Raw genomic sequence first — 22,386 nt, 5'->3', positions numbered from 1 at the left:
CGCTGGTGTGCTTGACACATGGAAGCCTGTGTCCCTGCCATTTGCCCCCTTTCCCCAGCTGTTCTCTTGGTTCTCTGTGCCTTGGTCCAGGGCTCCTTGCATCCGATGTGACTTAATTGCTGGGTTATTCCCTTTCCAATATTTCCAGAATATTTCTCTTTCCAATCGCACGTTCCTAAATTTCTGTTGACACATCCCCAAATGTAGAGGTTGACGGTCAGTCTCTGATGTCTACAGCAGGACTCGAATGGAAAGCCAGTAAAAGTTCCCTACGTGACAGCTTTCAAGAAGGCATCTGATTTCATTTAGGATAAGCCAAAGCACAAGCGAATGACTATACCATCCTTCTCCCCCTATTGTGTTCTTTGACCATGGAGGGGAGGATGTGGGCCTTTTCCATTGTCCAGGGATCGTACCACCCAGGAGGGCCTTGGGGGGTCATTAGGTAGGACCACCACAGGCCCACTCTGCAGACCAGCCTGGAGTGCCTGGATGGGGCTCTGAGAGCCACGTCCCCTGAGCCCAGGTTGGCCAAACCACACAATTGGGCCCCTGCCTCGGGATACCTGGCTGAATTCTTTTATTCTGTTTCCCTCTGTGCATCCATGGCTTTGGATGTGGGGTCCCTCTTCAGGCAAATGACCAAGATCACGAGTTCTATCCCCAAAGAGCCCTTGGATGTCATATCAGCATTAATCAAGCCTGACACCTCTCCCCACCCCATAGGTTCTGGAGGCTGGCCCCCTGGTCCCCCGGCCCCTGCCTCACCTCAGAGCCAGGCCCACAGGTGGGGGCATTCTCCAAGCCCCCTAGTTCTGCAGGATCCCAGGATTCTCCACCTCAGCAGGCCTCCCAATAGTGCCCACCAGATACAAGCACCAGTTTGGTTCAGACAAGTCAATTACAAATATCTGTGGAAATGACCTAGACTGTAACAGACGCAAGACACGGGTATCAACAGCTTCTCATCCAACGACACGCAACTCTCTGACTCACCATTGACTTTGCATTAGTTTCCTGGGTCTGCTGTAACGAAGTACCACCAACGGGACGGCTTCAAACACATGAATTTATCCTTTCCCAGTTCCAGAGGCCAGGAGTCTGCAATCAGGGTGTCCACAGAGCCACACCCCCTCCAGAGGCTTCCGGGGAGGAGACTTTCTTGCCTTTTCCGGCGTCTGGAGCTCCAGGTGTTCCTCGGCTGTGGCTGCATCCCTCCCACCTGTGCCCCCATCTTCACACACAGTCTTACCTCTGTGTTTTCACATCCCACTCTCCCATGTATCCATGTTTGTGTCCAAATCTCCCTCCTCTTACAAGGACAGCGTTTGTATTGGGTGGAGGTCCACCCTAACGCCGCTCCCCCCTTAACTAGATTAAAGCTGCAGAGACCCTATTTCCAAATAAGATCACATTCCTAGATACCAGGAGTGAGGCCTTCAACGTGGCTTTTTGGGTTTTTTTTTGCGGTACGCGGGCCTCTCACTGTTGTGGCCTCTCCCGTTGCGGAGCACAGGCTCCGGACGTGCAGGCTCAGCGGCCATGGCTCACGGGCCCAGCCGCTCCGCGGCATGTGGGATCTTCCTGGACCGGGGCATGAACCCGTGTCCCCTGCATAGGCAGGCAGACTCTCAACCACTGCGCCACCAGGGAAGCCGTTCAACGTGGCTTTTGAAGGGCCACAGTCTAACCCATAACAGACCTGGCTGATTTCTCCCCTGATGTATATCTAGTTTGGTGGCTCTTTCATTTACTAATTCATTCAACAAGTACTTATTGAGCACCTACTGTGTTCCAGGCATTGGGCTACGTGCCAGGGTCTCCTGGCCTTGGGGCTTCTCGGTCCAGTGGACAAGAGAGAAGGTAACAGTGATGAAGTGTAATTCGGGGATGCTGAGTGGGGACAGGGCAGCACCTCCTCCAGGCGGAGCTCCTCCCCCAGTCCTAGAGCATCCCGGCTACTTCCCAGGGAGCAACGATGGATCTGAGAACTGGGCTGGATACCAGCTGTCCAGGCAGAGAGATCTGGATGGAAGGATTCTCAAGAGCATAGCGGGGAGAGAAGCTTGGGGTCTCTAGGAGACGTGGGGGATCCAGGAAGGCTGAAACAGAGACGTGGGGAGAGGGGAGGCTGCAGAGATGCGAGGGGAGCACGTCCAGAAGGTCACGTCAGGTGCTCACGGGTCACCCAGTACCTCAGATAACAGGGGTCACTGTTGTCCACCCGCTGTGGGCAAGCTCTACGCGTACCACCTCCTGGGACCCCCGTGGCAGCTCTGGAGGGGTTCTCATGGCCACCGCACACGTGAGGAAACAGGTTCATCACCCAGGGTCACACGAGGCATAGCAGAGGCTGGACTCTGGGACTCTGCTCCAAAGCCCAGGTGACAGTCCCGCATTTGCAGACTGGTCCTGCCAAGACATTTCCCAAGGGGCAAAGGAGAGCCAGGGTTTGTTTTTACCTTGACACTCTCTGGTGCACTCACCTCGGGCCTCCCCCTTTGGGGAGCACTGCCTGCCAGGGCTCAGGAGCCCCAATCCAGTCCAGCCTGCAAGGCAGTTAACTCACTTCATGCTGGGCCCCCATAAACAATCCACTCTTGCCACTTTCCCTCCCATGACCTATTAATGCATTCTCTAAAAGCACCCTCGGAACAGTGGGCCACCTAGTTACTTGTGTCCCTCTGAAGTCAAAGAACAGGTTCTATGGTTTTTTTGCTGTGGTTTCCGCTGCCAGCTGGCTCTACGGGTCACGAAGGAGAGAACTCTTGTCTCTTTATCGCCCTCTGTTGCCGTATCCACAACTCTGACAAGGCCAGTCCACACTGTAAGTTTCTTGGTGGTCCAGAAATGCCCAGTCTGCCGCAAGACCGCTTAGTGACACAGATGGTCCCAGCCTCTTCTCTGGAGAGAGGAAGAACTCTAACTCCACACAGTTCTTATACTTGTCAGCCATTGGGCTCTCTGCCCTGATCTGATTAATGAGTGTAGCGTTTGGCGGAGGCATTCTTGGAAGAATCTGGGTCGGTCATGTATATACAAAAAATAAAAGACGTGCTGTGGGTATTTTTAGTTGAGCACCGCGGATAGCTATGTTTATGAAGATAGGAGCAATCAAACTCTGGCTGTTTTAAGTTACACACAGATACACCAAAGAAGCGCTGCCTCGTCTAAATGTGGGTCACAGGATAATCTAAATGAAAATCCCTGTGTTCCAAATAGCATTTGGTGAATGACAAGGCTAGAATACATTTCCCCCGCTCTTGATTCTCTTCCTAATGACGGTTTGGGTAGCGCTGGCTTGGAAGAAGACACTGGGATTATTGCGTTGTGACTGCGTTTATGTGTGTAGGTGGGTGTGTGCATACGTCGAAATGAATATGAATATGTGCCACTTTGTTCTCGCAAGAGAAATTGAAGGTGGCTCACAAAGCTACCCGACACAGAAAGGAAAAACAGACAAGGAAATGAGGGCAAGTGAGGTAGAAAGTGGGAAAGAAAAATAGAGAGAGGAGGGCTTCCCTGGTGACGCAGTGGCTGAGGGTCCGCCTGCCGATGCAGGGGACGCGGGTTCGTGCCCCGGTCCGGGAGGATCCCACATGCCGCCAAGCGGCTGGGCCCGTGAGCCATGGCCGCTGAGCCTGCGCGTCCGGAGCCTGTGCTCCACAACGGGAGAGGCCACAGCAGTGAGAGGCCCGCATACCACAAAAAAAAAAAAAAAAAAATAGAGAGAAGAGAGGCAGTACGTGTAAGGACAGGAAGGAAAGAAAAATGGGAGGAGGGGGAAGAGAAAAGAGAAGAGGAAGTGGTGAACACAAAGCTTCTGTTTCCATGGTGACCATCAGCTCCAGGTCCACAGAGAGAAAGCTCCGGAAGATGGCATGGACTGTTTAACTGGATGCAGTGGGCATCCTTCCAAGTGTCAGTCCAGCCCAGGAGGCAGCATCCTCCTTGCTCTGGAAGCTGCCCTCAGCCCGTGCACTGTGCCATGTGCTGGCCCTTGGCCACACCTGACGGATGCGGCCACCACTGCACATTCTCTCCCTTGGGGGTTTGGAGTTCAGGCAGTCGGTGTTGGCTGGTGGCTGGACCTGTGGATGGAGCATGTAACCTGGGAGGGGCTCTAAGTTGCCCTGTGGGCTGAGAAGCAAGGAAAGTGGTTACGGTCAAATTGAAGGTCGAGGGCTTCCCTGGTGGCGCAGTGGTTAAGAATCCACCTGCCAATGCAGGGAACACGGGTTCGTGCCCCAGTCCGGGAGGATCCCACATGCCGCGGAGCAGCTAGGCCCATGAGCCATGGCCACTGAGCCTGCGCGTCCGGAGCCTGTGCTCCGCAACGGGAGAGGCCACAACAGTGAGGGGCCAGCGTACTGCAAAAAAAAAAAAAAAAAAAAAAAAAAAGAATGAAGTGCGAACTCCTTTCCCAGGCGTTTGCGCTTGGACCCGGTCTGGTCCTGCCCCGCCGCAACAGCTGCTCTGGCCATTCCCCATCCCTCCCCCGACCAACTTCTTTCATTTTCTCCAATATGCAGAGGGCCTTTGCACACACCATTCCTCTGCCTGAACGCTCTGTGCCCTGCCCTTCATACTCCTGCTGCTTCCTTCTTTCTCTTGCTCTGCGTGTGATCCCCCCAGGGAGACCTCCTCCCACCCCTTTATCCAAAATAAGCCCCACCTACTGCACTCCATCACGGCCACCTGCTTGTTTCCACCCTGGCACTTAACACAACTGGTAGGTTTTTATCAGCTTGTCGCCTTAATGTCAACTTTCCTTGCTGGTCTGTAGCTCCCTGAGGACAGGGACTGTGTCTGATTCACCGTCACTATATCCTCAGAGTTATTCCGTTGTAGACATTCAGTGAGTATGATTTTGAAAGCTAAGCTGAGAGAAGACAACAGGAGGTGGAGAAAGTGTTCTCCAGATGTTCGAGCTCTGGTTGCTCCGGAAGCTGGTGTGCATCCCCAGCACTGAAGTTCCACTGAAGACTCAAGAATCTCCCAGAAAAGCCCCCTCCTGGGTTTGAGCAGGTTTCTGCCCCTGAAACCAGGGTCCTCTCTAGCACCTGGACCAAAGCCTCTATTCGTGCCCTCTGGGAAACCAGCATCAGCTCCGGAAGCTTGCGGATTCCAGGGCATTTGGCATAAGGCTTGCTCTGTTCTCAGGCTTGGAGTTTGACGGGACACTTTATGCCTTGGGAGGAAGTTAAATCACTGTGAGAGGAGAGATCATCTCAGCCACCACTCACTTCCAGCCCTGGGAGCATTATGTTGGCCACTGTGGAGCCTGGAATTGCATCCCAGGGGAAGGGGCAAAGTGGTGTTATTTGTGTGACAGGGGTGGCGGGAGAGGAGAAGGAGCCTGGGGTGAGGGCAGGGGTCCTGACGAGCTGTGAGCCAGCTAAGACTCTGGGTTCCCCTGGGATCCCATATCCAGGTCTAGGTTGAGACAGCCAAGCCTTCAAGACAGGCAGTTCAAAGCATCCCCCTCCCAACACACACACACACACACACACACACACACACACGCACGCATGCATACGCACACACACGTGCACGCACACACACACACACACACACGCCAGCCAGGAGTGACAGACAGATCCCTGCACTGGAAGGGATGACGTTATAATAGGAACACATACCGAACAATCAATGAACATGACAACTTCATATAGAGATCTGAGCCAGGGAGAGACTAAAACAGGGCCATGTTATCATCCCACAGTCCCACAGGAGTTTCCATGCACTGACTTTGGCCTTTTATCACAAACTGCCTTAAGTTTTCTCTGACTGTTAAACCTTCCGTGTGTGTGTGTGTGTGTGTGTGTGTGTGTGTGTGTGTCTGATCTCATTAACTCAGAAGCTCCTCAAGGAAAGGGACCTTGGGGCTCACTCCTCCCTCAGCTCAGAGCCTGGCATACAGTAGGCATCAAATTAATGTTTGTTGGTTTGATCTGGCTAAGTTATGGCAAGGGTTCCTTCCATAACTCAGATGGAAAGATGGGGGCAGGAGGGAAGCAAGGAGAGGCGGGGGGAGGAGAGGCTGAGCCTGGCTTGCTTGAAACTGAGTGAGGTTGGGTGGAGGCACAGACATTCAGAAAGAGCTTGAGGCAGAGCTGGAGGGAGTGGGAGGTGGAAATAGATCTACACAATCACCAGATGCCAAAATATTCAGAATGTTCGTGCATCTCCTTGGAACATCTCCCTAGAGAAGCCCGTGGAAAAGATCCTTCGTTCCATTTCTAATTAAGGATCCACTTTGATGTGCTCAGCCACGGAAAGGAAAGTTACAGTGACTAACATTTTTAACGTCATTCAAAATAATTACATTACACAGTCATTTCTTACACCTGGCCTGGACATTTTCCCAACACTTTCCTTCAAAATGTACCATGGCAAAGACATCAGGGAGTTGGAGAGACCACGGACAGAACCTTCATTTTAACTGCCACCCTTGGCAGAGGGCTGTAATGGGCTTCACAATCCCTTTGAAATATTTTTGCTATTGTGTACCCATAGTAACAGACATCATGCCTCCAATCTGAATGGCGCCTTCCTTCCTGACAACTGAACGTGCTCTCACTGATATCCTCTTTTTGTACATTGAAGAGGGACGAAGAATTACTTGCCCCATTTTACAGAAGGAGCAATTTGAAGCAGCCCAGTAAACACTAATATTCACTGAACGCTCACCAGACCCCAGACACTGAGCTTCTCATACGCTGTCATTTACACCCAGCAACCTTTGAGGTCTGAGCCAGGATCCAAACCCAGGCTAAGAACACACATGCTTAAACATGGTGCTATATCATTTGTTCAACAAGTGTTTGCAGAGAATCTACTACATGCCAGGTACAATGCTGTGTGCTGGGGAATACAGTCGTGAGTGAGAGAGACAGATCCCTGCACTGGAAGGGATGACGTTATAATAGGAACACATACCGAACAATCAACGAACATGACAACTTCATATAGAGAGCTGAGCCAGGGAGAGACTAAAACAGGGCCATGTTATCAAGAGTATGTAACGGGGGGGGCAATAAATTATGAATTTAGGATTAACTGATACACACGACTGCATATAAAATAGATAAACAGGGACTTCCCTGGTGGTCCTGTGGGTAAGACTCCGCACTCCCGATATAGGGGGCCCGGGTTTGATCTACGGTTGGGGAACTAGATCCCACGTGCATGCCACAACTAAGAGTCCGCATGCCGCAACTAATATTTTTAAATATTAAAAAAAATAGGTAAATAACAAGGACCTACTGTATAGCACAGGGAACTATATTCAAGATCTTGTAATAACCTATAATGGAAAAGGATCTGAAAAAGAATATATATATATATATATGTATAAAGCTTAACCACTTTGTTGTACAGCTCAAACACTGTAAATCAACTATACTTCAATTTTAAAAAAAGACAATGAGAAAAGAAAAAGTATGCAGCAAGTGGAGGAGGAATTAGCGGCCTCCCTGAGGAGGTGACATTTAAACTGAGAATTGAATGACAAGTAGAACCCAGCTGCAGGAATATAGGGCAGAGCATTCCAGACAGAAGCAAACACAAGGGTCTAAAAATGTTCCTATTACTTGACTCAGTAATTCCATCTTAAATATCTATTGTAAGACAATAATTCTTTTTTCCCCACTTCTTTAAACTTTATTTTTGCATGTAGTAGATTTTTCAGAACATGTATATACCTTTCATTTATTGGGCAATAATCTCCTAATAAGTAAAATGTATCTTGCGGGCTGAAAAATCTGGACTCTGTAGGGCAGGCCTGCAGGCTGAAAACTCTTGGGCAGGAGCTGACGCTTCAAGGACAGTAATGCTTAATACAGAAAAAGATATTCACGGCAGCTTATTTATAATCACGAAAACAAATAGAAATGACCTAAAATCCAATAGGAGAAAATATCAAGGAACCATGACATATGCGCTTGATGAGATATGATGCAGTCATGAAAAATAACTTTACAGGCTTCAATTCTGGAGGGGAGTTACACCCAGTCTATCTTTCCCACTGATTATAACTAAAAACTCCAATAGGATAGATGAAATAGCTATCAGAACACTCTAAAAATAAACAATAATAAACAGAGTGGAGAGAGAAATCAAAATTTGAAGAAATGCAGACATGGTAGTGAATGTTCTGGGGTCCCCCCTGCCCCTGTATTTCCTGGCTTAGACACTAAGGCAGCCAAATCTTGGAACCGTGCAACAGATGTGAACAGAATAAGTTCCAAGAGAAATCCTCTCTTTCTGGGCAGAGAATCAGCAAGGCGGGCCCTGCAGTACAGATTGTGGGGGGGAAATCCCCATTTTGTTCTATTTTTTTTCTCCTTTTCCTCTTCCAGCCCTGCCCTGAACAAGCCCCAGTTGTGAAGCTATAATCTTTTAGCATCAGTGGGCATGGCAGTCATTTGAGCACTTAAAATTCTGAGGAAAGTATTTCCTCTGACTAGTGGAACTTGGAAAGGGGGCCCTGTGGTCCAAAGAGTGAGGGGGAAGGATGCCTGTTATTTCGTCTTTTTTTCCTAGCTGCTTTGCCCTCACGGTGGACGCAGTCCTGGGGAGTGGGTGAGAACACAAGGAAGTTAAAAACCCCAGCTTTCCAGCCAGAGCACCAGGAGAGGGACCCTGGGAGCTGGAACATATGGAGAACGCTGGAGAAAGAGATTCCGGAGTTCAATCTGTGTATGAGTCCCAGGCTCACCTCTGAGCTGTATGTGTGCAAACTGACACAAAGCAGTGTGGACAAGGCTTTGAGAATGTAACCAGAAGATGACCACTATCCAGGTCCTAGACTGGACCCTGTGTGGTGCATATGCAGAATACATCTGAACAGGACTGCAGAGGCTTTGAAAACTAAACTGCATTGAACCTGCAGCCCACAGAAGATGGGTGGAGACCTGTGGTCTAACCTTAACCAGGTTGGTTGCCTGCTGAAACAGAAAACAATCAACATTTACCAGAGGATTTTAACAGCACTCAGAGTCTCATGACATAGTATTCAAAATCCTCAGGATACAATCCAAAATTATTCAACATACAAAGAATCAGACAAACTCTAACAACTCTCGAGGGAAATGACAAGCAACACATACCAACCACAAGATGACCCAGATGTTGGAAGTATTAGACAAAGCCTTTAAAGCATGTATGACAACCATACTCCATGAAGGAAGGATGAACACTCTTGAAACAAACAGAAAGTTTAAGTTCTCAGCAAAGAAATAGAACCAATAAAACAGAACCGAGTGAAAGACGAAGTACTAGAACCAAATTTTTTTTAATCAGTGGAGGGCACAATAACAGAATGGAGATGACAAAGAGTCAGTTAATTTGAAGATAGATCAATAGAAATTATCCAGTGATAGAGAGAAAAAAGATTGGAAAAAAAATAAATCTTGGAGTCCTTTAGGACAACATCAAAAGGTCCAGTATTCATGTCATTGGAGACCCAGAAAGATGTAAAAAAATTTTTTTAATAAATAATGTTTTTTAATTCCCAAATTTGGTTAAAAAACCGTAAATTTACAGATTCAAGAAACTTAGCAAAACTCAGGCAAAATAAACTCAAAGGAAATCATGCCAAAATACATCATAGTCAAACTGCTGAAAACCAAAGATAAAGAAAAAAACCTTGAAAGCAACTAGAGAAAAATGACATGTTACAAATAAGGGAACAACAATCTGAACGAGTGCAGATTTCTCATCAGAAACCATGGAGACCAGAATACAGTTGACAAATTTTTAAAGTTCTCAAAGGCAAAAATGGCCAAGCCAGCATCCTATATGTAGCAAAAATATTTATCAGAAATGAGAATGAAGGACTTCCCTGGTGGCGCAGTGGTTAAGAATCCTCCTGCCAACGCAGGGGACATGGGTTCAGGCCCTGGTCCGGAAAGATCCCACATGCCGCGGAGAAACTAAGCCCGTGCACCACAACTACTGAACCCCTTGCACCTAGAGTCCATGCTTCACAACTAGGGAAGCCACTGCAGTGAGAAGCGCACGCACCGCAACAAAGAGTAGCCCCCGCTCACCGCAACTAGAGAAAAGCACACGTGCAGCAGTGAAGACCCAATGCAGCCAAAAATAAATAAATAATAAAAATTTATTTTAAAAAAGAGAAAAAGAAATGAAAGTGAAATAAAGATCTAAAACCAATATAATTTATCATTAGTGGTCTATAAATTAAAAAGTAAATTTAAAAAGAACAACACAAAATTATTTCACAAAGGGACTGTAGTAACTTTGAAATTTTTCTATGACATAATGTTTTTTGTTCGCTTGTTTGTGCTACTTGAAGTTTATTTTTCCAGTAAAACCCTCAAGACCGCCTAGTATTCTGATGAGTCTAGGCTGTGTTTTTGGTCCCCACCAAAAGACCTGTTGTCCAGTGCATTCTGACCCTGCAAAATCCTCAATTCTTTTTTTTAAATTCATTTTTTCTTGAAGTATAGTTGGATTACAATGTTGTGTTAATTACTGCTGTACAGTAAAGTGACTCAGTTATACATATATATATACACTCTTTTTCACATTCTTTTCCATTATGGTTTATCACAGGATACTAAATATTGTTCCCTGTACTATACAGTAAGACCTTGTTGTTTATCCATTCTATATAAACCAGTTTGCATCTGCTAATCCCAAACTCCCAATCCAACCCTCTCCCACCCTCCTCCCCATTGGAAACCACCAATTTATTCTCTATGTCCCTGATTCTGTTTCTGTTTCATAGATAGGTTCATTTGTGTCATATTTTAGATTCCACATATAAGTGATATGGTATGGTATTTGTCCTTCTCCTTCTAACTTACTTCACTTAGTATGATAATCTCTAGTTGCATCCATGTTGCTGCAAATGGTATTATTTCAGTGTTTTTATGGCTGAGTAGTATTCCATATATGTACACATATGTACACATATATGTACCACACCTTCTTTATCCATTCATCTGTTGATGGACATTTAGGTTGTTTCCATGTCTTGGCTATTTTATATAGTGCCGCTATGAACATAGGGGTGCATGTATCTTTTTGAATTATTGTTTTGTCTGGATATATGCCCAGGAGTGGGATTGCTGGATCACATGGTAATTCTATTTTTAGTTTTCTGAGGAACCTCCATACTGTTTTCCACAATGGCTGCACAATTTATATACATTCCCACCAACAGTGTAGAAGGGTTCCCTTTTCTCCACACCCTCTCTAGCATTTGTTATTTGTAGGTTTTTTAATGATGGACATTCTGACCAGCGTGAGGTGGTACCTCATTGCAGTTTTGATTTGTATTTGTCTAATAATTAGCGACGTTGAGCACATTTTCATGTGCTTATTGGCCATCTATATTTCTTCTTTGGAGAAATGTCTCTGTAAGTCTTCTGCCCAATTTTTGTTTGTTTGTTTGTTTGTTGTCGAGTTGTATGAGCTGTCTGTATATTTTGAAACTTAAGCCCTTGTCCATTGCATCATTTGCAAATATTTTCTCCCACTCTGTAGGTTGGCTTTTCGTTGTTTTTTTTTTTTCTTTTTTTTTTATGCTTCCCTTTGCTGTGCAAAAGCTTGTAAATTTGATTAGGTCCCATTTGTTTATTTTCATTTTTATTTCTATTGCCTTGGGAGACTGACCTAAGAAAGCATTGGTATGATTTATGTATGACCTAACGTTTTAAAAAATTATGATGCAGAATTACATAAACCGTATGATTCCAATTACATTCAAAAATAATATTTCTAGAGAAAAGGTTAGGTGAAAGTAAAATAAAGTATTCTAGTGACTTCTTTTGGTAAAAAACTACTGATAATTTTCCATTTTATTTTTCTATATTTTCCAAACTTTCGGTGGATAATCAACTATTTTTACAATGTTAAAAAATTACCTCTAAAAGCTACCTCTGGTTAGTTTGGACAAGAATAAAGTAGATGTTTCCATTTTAGTACAAGAAAAATAACAAGTCTAGAAAAAAGACGTAAGACAGAGTGCCTACCAGTTGAAGAATACAGCAAACTCTTCCAGGTTTCAGCCATTTTCATGAGGCTCCAATTTCCCAAGATAACTGGACAAAATAAATCACCTAAAGTTCAAAGTCATTACACATTATAGGTTTGGCCTGCCTGATAGTTCTTAATTCTGTTTTTATGGGGAAAAAATGTCTTTACAGAGAAGAATCTCCACGACGCTAATGGAAACCACTGCTCCACGGTTGATAATGTCATCAACTGATAGGAAAACAAACAAACAAAAAAACACAAAAATCAGCTAGGCTCAACAGCCAAAGCAAATTTATAAGCTTAAGGGATGCTCAGTGCAGGAGACAGACGACTGGCAGCCCACCCATCCCACGAGACAACTGTGTAAAGGCAACTGACAAAGGAGCATGAGTTCAGGCTCCAGAGAGGCTGGGTTGCCAACATCCCGTGGGCTGAATAATTCAGGGGCCCTACGGGATGGTGATGGAGACAGCCATGTGTGCCATTGTCGGCCTGAGTGAGGAAGGGAGAGACAGATACTTAGGGAGGTAAGAAGAACCCCAGGAGGCATGGCAGTTCAGAATCAAGGGTTACAATTCGTGGCAGCTTCCAGCTCTGGGGAGGAAAGCAAATTCCTGGCTTCTGCCTCTTCCAGCAGCTGAAAGGGAAGAAATGAGGTCTGAAAGCTGTGACCGCTGACAGAAGCCTTCCCCCTTCACTCAGCTCTTTCCCACCAAGAAAAGCAATGTCTCCCCCGTCCCCATCTTGTTCCATTCCAGGATTTCTCAGCCTGCACACTCTTGACGTCTGGGGGCACATATTTCTTTACTGTGGACCTGTCCTGTGCACTGTAGGATGTTTAGCAGCGCCCCTGGCCTCTAACCAGTAGGTAACAGTAGCACCTACACCCCCGCACACAATCGTGACAACCAAAAATGTGTCCAGGCTTTGCCAAACGTCTCCCGGGGGGCAAAGTTGACCCTGATTGAGAACCAGTGTTTTATCCATTTTGAAAACTCCATGGACAGTGATTTCTGAAGAGCAAGAGGGGGGTTCAGTTGTCTTAATCATAGGTATAGTTGCTGAGATCAGAAGAGCCCAGGGAATAAGGTCAAAAAAATGTAAGATTCAAGATTTTTTAAAATTTAAAGTGGGTAAAATTTTGTGGGGCTACAATGCAGTTTTCCCCATGTTAATTTGTTGCTGTTCCCCTGGAACCCCTGTGTTTTGGGTACTCTTTCATTCATTCAAACAACACTCATTACGTGATGAGTTTCCAATGCTCCTCACTCAGCAGCAGGCAGCCCGATCCGCTTGAATCTGTAACGACCTCCCCAGTTGTTCTGCATAAACAAACACAGAACTTTACGGTTTATAAACTACTTTGCCTTACCGAGTCTCACAAAGTTTCTGAGAGCTGAGATTAATCTCCCCAGAGAAAAGGTGGCTCAGAGAGGGGAGAGAACTTTCTCAAGTGGGTGGGATTGGGGGCGGGGAAGCTCTTCCCTATGGGATATTCTCAGCTCTAGAATGCAATAGGAACAGAAGGGCTCCCTTTCAAAACGCCAGTGCAGCCATGGATTCAGGCCAGAATCGTTGGTGAGAAGTTGCTGGAAACAAGACATTCACACGATACCAATGTACCACCCCATGGATGACTAATCACTAAGGAAGAAGTGGTCTTAACATGGAGCCGTCTCCCTGTTGCCACCTTACCCAAGTGATCAGATCACCACCAGTGGCACAGTCTGATGCCGTGGGCTTCCTGATGCCTACAAAATTCTCTGATGCCTACAAGTACATCTACCAAGCAGCATTTCACCAAAGAAATAGAACAAAACCTCTAGACTAACTCCCAGTGCAGAGGAAATACAGAGGCTAGAAGAACATATCAAGGCCTCAGGGACAGAATCAGACGAATCCAGGACGTGGGGCATCCTACAAGACAACTAGCCTGCACGCTTCAAAAGTGAATGTCTTGGAAAAGAAAAAACAAACGGAGAGACCATTTTAGATTTAGAAGAATTAGAGGCAAAACAACCGAAGGCAATATGTGTGTCTGAACTAGATTCTGGTTTTAAAAAAAAAAAGCTGTGAAACATATTCTTAGAAGAGCTGAGGAAACATGAGCATAGACTGGATATTATACAGTTAAAATCATTGTTATTTTAACTGTGTAATATTATTATACAGTTGACATCATTATTATAATATTGTTATTTTAACTGTAATAAAAGTATTGTGATATAAGAAAGCATCTTTGTTCTCAGGAGATCTGTAGTGAAGTGTTAGGATTTAGGTGTGAAATGTCATAATAGTCAGAATTTATTTCCACGTGATACATGTGTGTGTATTGTGTATACAGTACATATATATGTACAGTAGGTAGAGATACCAATACAGATACAGTCTTATAGAAAGAAAGAAATCAAAGATGGCAAAATGTTCAGTTGAATCTAGGCGAAGGGTACAAGTTTGAAACTTTGCTGTAGGCTTGACAAATTTTATTAAAGTTTAGAGGTTTCAGTTCCCATAGTAATTCACTAATATATATCCATTCAACTAATGACAATGGGTACCTGCTGTACACAGCCCAGCACTGTACTTAAGCCAGTAACCTCAAGCCCAGCTGGCAGGGTCACTGACCTGAGGAAGCCCACCGCCCACAGAAGGGTGGGAGGAAGATTTTAGCCCCAAATCTGGCACTTTTTCTATCACTTCACATACAAAGTTTTAGCAGGGAGAGATTTGGGGTACTATCCACTGGCTAGTTTTCTCAATTCAGCGTTAATTTCTAACACATAAAAACATCATCTTCTTTTGAAAAGCTGAGAGAAAACAGGCTTGAATGCCCGGCTAGATCTTCGGCAAGTTTCCAGAACTCATTAAGCAGAGATTATTAGAAAGAATCTCACACACTGATTAATTCTGTTTTCCGGTAAATCAAACATCATCTTTGCCAGCCTTTGCTAAATCTGCAAAACTTGTCAGCATTTTGATTGCTAATTAGTGTACAGAGAGAGAGCGTCTTCAAAAATTATTTCACAGAACAGAGTGAATTTAACTGAAATGCATAAATCCAAAAAACACTCTAATTTGTAAACATCCTCTTGGAAATCTTCTGCCTGTGCCAACAAATTTGTACGCTGCACACAGCTCACGAAATTCGCATCTCCCAAGTCTCTCTTACGTGTGTTTCCAGGGGGCTCCTCCAACTCCGTACTTCCTCACCCACCATGCTTAAGACGCCTCGTTTCCATCTCTCACTTTCCTGTCTCGCTCCTCCTCTAGACTGTAAGAGTTGCTCATTCGTCATTCTTTCATCAAATATTTACTGACAACCTGCTAAGTGTCCAGGATCTGGAAACTAGAGATACAGTGGTGAATAAAACTTGTGGAATTTAGAGATAGAACCACAACAAATTGCAATAACTTAACGTAGTCGAAATTAGTCTCCAAGATCTGTATGTTAGAACAAAATGCCCTATTTTCACTGATTCCCAGTGAAATTCCAGAAACATACGTCTGCATAATGCTTTAAATGTACAGCAGGATTTCAGGGTTAAAAGGGCTGCAGAGATCATATATCCCCAGCCCACCACCCACCTCTTTTGAGAAGCTACCCTGGACATGTCCTTCTCATGGCAGATCCCAAGAGGGCCAGAGGGCAAGGCCAGCAGTGCCTGTGCCGTGTGCTTAATGGTCCAATCGCCAAATCAAGTCACCAGCCAATCCCAAACCCAGGGGCAGTGAAGAGCTGGGAATGTGAACCCGAGCTTCCCATGACCAGCCTTGCAGTGGAGTTCCCTTCCCCCTGTCTTCCACTCTGCTTCTCTGCTCACTCCTACTGTCCCTAAGTTTTAACCAGACACCACCTTCTCTGAGGAGCCCTCCCTGGGTCATGCCCCTTGCTGGGCTCCCCAGCACCCTCGGCTTACCTCTTCCATAACAATTATTGGAATTGTTTGTTCACATCTGTCTCTCTCCCTCAAACCGAACTCCCATGGCAGACACTGCTGGTTGCCTCCCAGACAGCCATTCTCCCCTTCTTTGGACCTTAGAGGACATGAATTTTGTCCAGGGCAGTGGACAAAATGGCAGTGGGTCCTGATTAAAGTATTCTCCTTCCTGTACTCTTTTGCAATTAGACTGGCCCACAACATAGTCTGGCTTTCTGCAAAGCTTTCTTGAAGAGGATAGATGCAGCTAGCCTGGCCTCTCTTCTGTTTTTGTCCTTAACTCTTCTCCCACTCTTTATGCCTAGAATATGAATGTGACGTCTGGAGGTGCAGCAGCCATTTTGCAACCATGAGGATGAAAGCCACAAATTAAGGCTGGTGTAGCGGAAAGATGGAAGAGGATAGAGTACCCAGTGACTTCTGAGCTGCTGCATCAGCCCTGTACTGTTTGGCTCCAGACTTATTGTTACGTGAGGAAAATCCTTCTACTTCCTTGAGTTATTTGCTGTTCAGGTTTCCTGAGTCCCAGCCGAATGTACCCTAACTGATCGAGCCTCTCAGAAAAGAGATGGATTTACTGATTGGTATATTCTTAGACCAAGTACAAGGCCTAGCATGTAATATGAACGCAGTAAACACTCATCTGTGGATAAGCACATGGGCCTCACCAAGCCCTGCCGACCTTTTTCCCTCATTCCCACCACTACTCCTTCTTGATGTCCAGGCTCCAGCCACACTCCACGGGCAGCTCCATACATACCCCATGCTCCAGCTCAGCTTTGGGCTCAATATTGCCCCCCTTATAGAAACAACGGTCTCTCTTCTCCTCATCTCCCTTGAGGTCTCCTTGAGGCTTCTTCTCTGGAAGCTTCCTGTGTCCCACCATCCAATGATACCAGGCCAGCAAAATGGCCCCGTGCCTCAGTTTCTTCATCCATAAAATTGGCATCATAAGGTACCTGCCCCAAAGGATTGCTGTGAGAATTGAGTGAGATCACTCTAACAGACCATCAGAAGAGCATAATTGCTTACTGCATGCCAGGCACAATTATAAACTCTTTACACACCACTGATTCATTTACTCACCACTGATTCATTTACTCTTTTTCATGATCCTATCAGTACTAGCGTCATCCTCACCACACAGATGAGGAAATTGAGGCACAGAGGGTAACGCACCTTGCCCGAGGTAACACAGCCTTTGAGTCTTCTCAGCCAGAAGATAGAGAAGAGCCATCCATCCCTACAGGCTTCTTTCCAGATTCCTGGCCCACAGAATCTACAAGCATAAAAAAGTCGTTGTTTTATGTCACTAAGTGTGGGGTGGTTTGTTACATAAGAGCAGTCACTGGGACACGGGGCTGCCCCATCGGGTGCCCGGGAAGCCACCTGCGACCCTGAGTGGAGCAGGGGGCACTCCTGCAGGCAGCCGGCACTGGTCCCTCTGCCAAATGGGAGACTGAGCCAGGGAATCCTCGAGAAGCCTGCAGGCCTGACGACAGAAGACTCCTGAGGTCCTTTCAGAAGATCTGAGAAGGGGAGCTGCCACCGGAGATGGGGTGGGGCAGGCAGTGCCAGGCCAGGTGACGGCCAAGAATGCCAGCAGGACTGGCTTCGGGCTGGCCACAGCAAGAGGTCTGAGAACCAATGGGCTGGGGCCCTGGCTAATCATCCCCCAGACTGAATGGGGCTGACTCGGCCTCTGGAAATTGGGGGCTTCCAGGTTGACCCCATGGGTGGCATTATGAGTCAGAGTCCCTGGGGCTGCTGCCCAAAGGGAAACTGCAGAACAGCAACTGCATCTGAGACCAGGTAAACTAAGGACCTGGCAGACAACATGCAAGCTGGGAGGCCATCCCAGAGGAGGCCGCGTTTGCCCCTGGACCAGCTGCTTCACACCGCTTGGGGTCCTCTTTTGAAGGGAGCGCTCTGGCCAAAGTTCTGGTCACTGTTCCTGCCGTCCCACCTCGGCCCCTGCCGGAAGTGTTCCTCTGCCTCTCACAAGCCTCCTCTGCGAACGGCTACCTCCTAGTAACCTGCTGCCTAGGAGCTCCCGACTGCATGACAGTCCAGAGAGAGAAGCAGCCCTTCCTGGGGCAGGTGTGCACCACACACGTGCACAGCCCACCCCTGCCAGCTCTCACTCACAGCCAAATACCTGTCTATAAACACCAGGAAGGGGCAAGACCTCGGGGACACACAGCCCCAAACGCTGGTCCTGCGCCCCCGTGACCAGGGCCTCGGTGCTTTGCCTGGAGACCCTGCTGAAGCAGACTTGACAAATACCGCCCCTCCCCCCTCCCCCCTCCACCTGCGTGACCTGACCCGGAGGCGGCCGCCTTCCCCGGGAAGCCCAGCTCGGCCCCGCTCAGCCTCTCTCTCCAGCACAGCTATACCCTGCCCCCTTCTCACCCCGGATAAATAAAGGATGGCTTCACACCTAAACACCCTGATGACTTTACTTTCTTGGGAGAACCCACGCCCACGTGCGCACAGGGGGCCTATAACGCAACCCCCAGCTCTTCCCATGAGCCTTTGGTGTGCCTCCCAGACCTGCTTTCAAGTTGCTGATGTGAGGTCATGGGCCGGCTTCCCAATGCACCATCTGACCTCGAGGCAGAGGTGCCGTCAGCGGAGTGAAAACACACTGGGGCGCACTCTGCCAGCAGCCCCGTGGCTCCAGCTCGGTTTATCTTGGGCCTGAAACATTCCAGAGGAACGCAGTCCTCCCTCTGCCAGGGACGGGCCTGGAGGAGTGGCCAGCGGGAGAGCACTTCCTGCCAGTCCCCTCGCTCGCTTAGGCAGGCAGCTGCGTCTTCAGAGCAGCCTGGCCTTCCAGGGCCGTCCAACATCTAAGTGCACATGACCCAGAGATGACAAGCACTCAGACCTCCAGCTGTGGAGTTGGGATCTCAAAATTCAAAACATGCCTGACAGCTGCCATGTGCTTTTAATTTCCCTGTTCCTGTAAAAGCCAGGCTGGGAAAAAGACATCCAAAGTGTGGATCCAACAAGTCACTAGAAGAATGCTCCCAAAACAATTCACAATGGCATTTCCTGACATTAATGTTAATTGCATAGTTTAATGTTCAATTATCACCATCCTCTCACAGTTGTGGAAAATAAGTTGCCAGAGCTTGGCAATGCACTAATAAATCTTCCGTCTCCACAACAGCAGATCTGAGTGCAGGTAGGGCACTTAGCCACACTGGATTTGCAGTCATGTCCAGGTTTATGGCCCGGGCTTCTGAGAACCCAGTCCTATCCGTGGGGACAACTTGACCACAGCTGACCTCAACGTTGAGTATGGACCAGTGAGGTCCCCAATTGTGGGCTGAATGCTTGTGCCCCTCAAAATTCATATATTGAAATCCTACACCCCAATGTGGTGCTATTGAGAGATGAGGCCTTGGAAGGCAACTGGGGTTAGATGATGTCATGAGGGTGGAGCCCCCTGAAGGGGATTAGTGCCCTGATAAGGGCCGCAGGAGAGCTTGACTGCCTCCCCTGCTCTCCTCCACGTGAGGATGCAATGAGTCTGAAACCTAGAAGAGGGCTCCCACTGGTACCGGACCATGCTGGCACCCTGATCTCAGACACCCAGCCTCCCGCTCTGGGAGAAATAAATTCCTGTTGCTTAGAAGCTGCCCAGTCTGTGGCGCTTTGTTACAGCAGCTCAAGCAGACTAAGACGTCAGTCAAGGAGGATCCTGAAAGCTTGGGGGAGGGACAGACCACCACCACTGACTGGCCAAGAGACCGGCAGTGGGAGGGGGCGAGGGTGGGAGAGAGCCCCAGGTGTCTGTCTGTTACTTAACAAAAGAGAAAGGGAGGTGAGGGGGACCTTTTGGGAAACAACTCCCTGGACAGCCGAGAACTTATGGAACTTCCATTCCCGGATGTCTGCGTGTAGATCTGCATGGCTGTGGACATGTCTGTACTCAGGTACTTAGTCGTAAGAAATTAACATTACCCAAAGAGAGGTGTGGCCTTGCCCTCGGCTCCTGGGAGGTGACTTCTAAAGCCTTGGGACATCCTGCCTGGTAAGTGACTTGGTTTACCTGGGGGTCCTGAGCCACAGCGGAGAGTCTAGAACTGTGATTTATGGTGGGCGTTTTCTTTGGGCCATGCTTTGTCCGCTCAACCACCAGAGAGGCTACAGACTGAGGTCAGCCATGGGCAATCAACCAGGTCTACGTGACCCAGACCCCAAAAGACTCTGGACCCCAAGGCTCAGGTGAGCTTCCGTGGTCGGCAAAATTTTACGTGTGTAATCCACATCACAGCCAGGAAAAGCCCATGATTCCACGGGGGGAGATCATCTGGGAGCTTCACGCCTGGAACTCTCCTGCCCCGTACACCTCCTCCCACGGCTGATTTTAATGCTTCCTTCCCCTGTAATAAACTATGACCCTGAGTAGAACAGCTTTCAGCCTGTTCCGGGGTCCTTCTCGGGAGCTGTCAAGCCTGAGTGAGGGTGTAGCCGATGGGTCTTCAGTATTGTGAGAGGTTTCTGGCTTCTTTTCCACCCCTGCACCTGGGGAAGAGCAGCCCCAAACCCGTGAAGAAGTGGCATTTGCAAAAACTGATAAATTGGACTTCATCCAAAAGGGACAATGCTGGGCTTCGCTGGTGGCGCAGTGGTTGAGAGTCCGCCTGCCGATGCAGGGGACACGGGTTCGTGCCCCCATCCGGGAAGATCCCACATGCCGCGGAGCGGCTGGGCCCGTGAGCCATGGCCGCTGAGCCTGTGCGTCCGGAGCCTGTGCCCCGCAACCGGAGAGGCCACAACAGTGAGAGGCCCGCGTACCGCAAAAAAAAAAAAAAAAAAAAAGGGACGATGCTTATCATCTCCTCCCACTGCACTCATTTGAAACAAACAGAAGCATGATAAACATACCAGAGTCACAGTCCACCAGCTGAATGAAGAGTAAGACACTTTCTGCGAAATGTTGTCACCAGGGTATCACTGAGAGGAACACTGCCTTCCGCAGACCAGGTGCCACGCCAGGAACGTCAGACAGCCACCGAGGATGAAATTCACAAGAGTCTGACATAACATGAGAAACGCTTAGGCTGTCGTATTAAGAAAAAAGAAAATCGGGACTTAGGATCATATACAGAGCATAAGTCTGCACGTGTTTTATTAAACAGGGTGATAGGCGTTGATGAAGTTAGAGATGGTGTGAGTGTCATGGCAGCCACCTTGAAGTATTTTTCTTTGTCCAGTGCTTTGTCCAGAATTGGTCCTTGGTTATGTAAGTGCAGGGTCAGGAGGCGCCCTTGCCAGGCACCCTGGTGTTTGTGTTGCAGGGGGTGGAGGGCAGTACTGAACTGCTCTTGGGCACCTTTCCAGAGGCCTCTCAGCCCACTGCTCTCTTCACCTCCGCAGCAACCAGCCCTGGGCGGGCTTTGTACTACCGGAGAGCTCTCACCCGCAGCTTGCAAGTGAACACCCCAAGGGACACCCTTGACCAATGGGGTCACGAGCTTCCCACTTTGTTTGTTGGGTGGACAGTTCTAAGACACATTCCACAGGTTTCTCAGAAGGTCTGCAGGATCAGGCAGTCAGCTGCCTCTTGCACCCTCCTACTCAAGAATGCATCTTTGTGGGCTTCCCTGGTGGCGCAGTGGCTAAGAATCCGCCTGCCAATGCAGGGGACATGGGTTCGAGCCCTGGTCCGGGAAGATCCCACATGACACGGAGCAACTAAGCCCGTGCACCACAACTACTGAGCCTGCACCCTAGAGCCAATGAGCCACAACTACTGAGCCCGCGCACCTACAGCCTGTGCTCCACAACAAAAGAAGCCAGCTCAGTGAGAAGCCCGCGCGCCGCAACGAGGAGTAGCCCCCGCTCACCGGAACTAGAGAAAGCCCGCGTGCAGTGCAGCCAATGATTAATTAATTAATTAATTTCTTAAAGAAAAGAATTCATCTTTGTGTTGGCTCTGCATCCCTCTGTGCTTCCCCTGGCCACACTCTGCTCTTTGTGGCCTCATCCCCAATGACACTAAGACAGTGTTCACTGAGAGTTGCTGCTCCCCGGGAGCACAGGGCTCTGGGTACAAGATGGACCAACTTGCATAAGGAACACAAGAGCCTCTAAGGAAGGAGGGTCTAGAACTCCAATGCCTGTACTCTAAGCTCCAAGTGTGGAAGTGTGGGTGATACCTAAGAGATGCTTTCCTAGTATGGAAGGTAGCAAAATATACCAAGCGTTCCCACTGGGAATACACAGGAGAGGGGGGACGCTGAGCTGGTGGCCCAGACTCTACGCAAGGATGCAGGGCTCACACGGGGAGGACTGGCTCTGTAAAGCAGCGTGAGCTATGACAACAGGACCCTAGAGCACAGCTCCAAAAGATAATGTGCCTGGTGTCTGCTGGAGTTGAGACCAGTGGCAGAGACGGGAAGATCACAGGATCCCGCCACCCTGG

The sequence above is a fragment of the Delphinus delphis genome, chromosome 16 (genome assembly GCF_949987515.2).
Source record: "Delphinus delphis chromosome 16, mDelDel1.2, whole genome shotgun sequence".
NCBI lineage: Eukaryota > Metazoa > Chordata > Mammalia > Artiodactyla > Delphinidae > Delphinus > Delphinus delphis.
Note: the sequence above shows the minus strand (reverse complement) of the source record.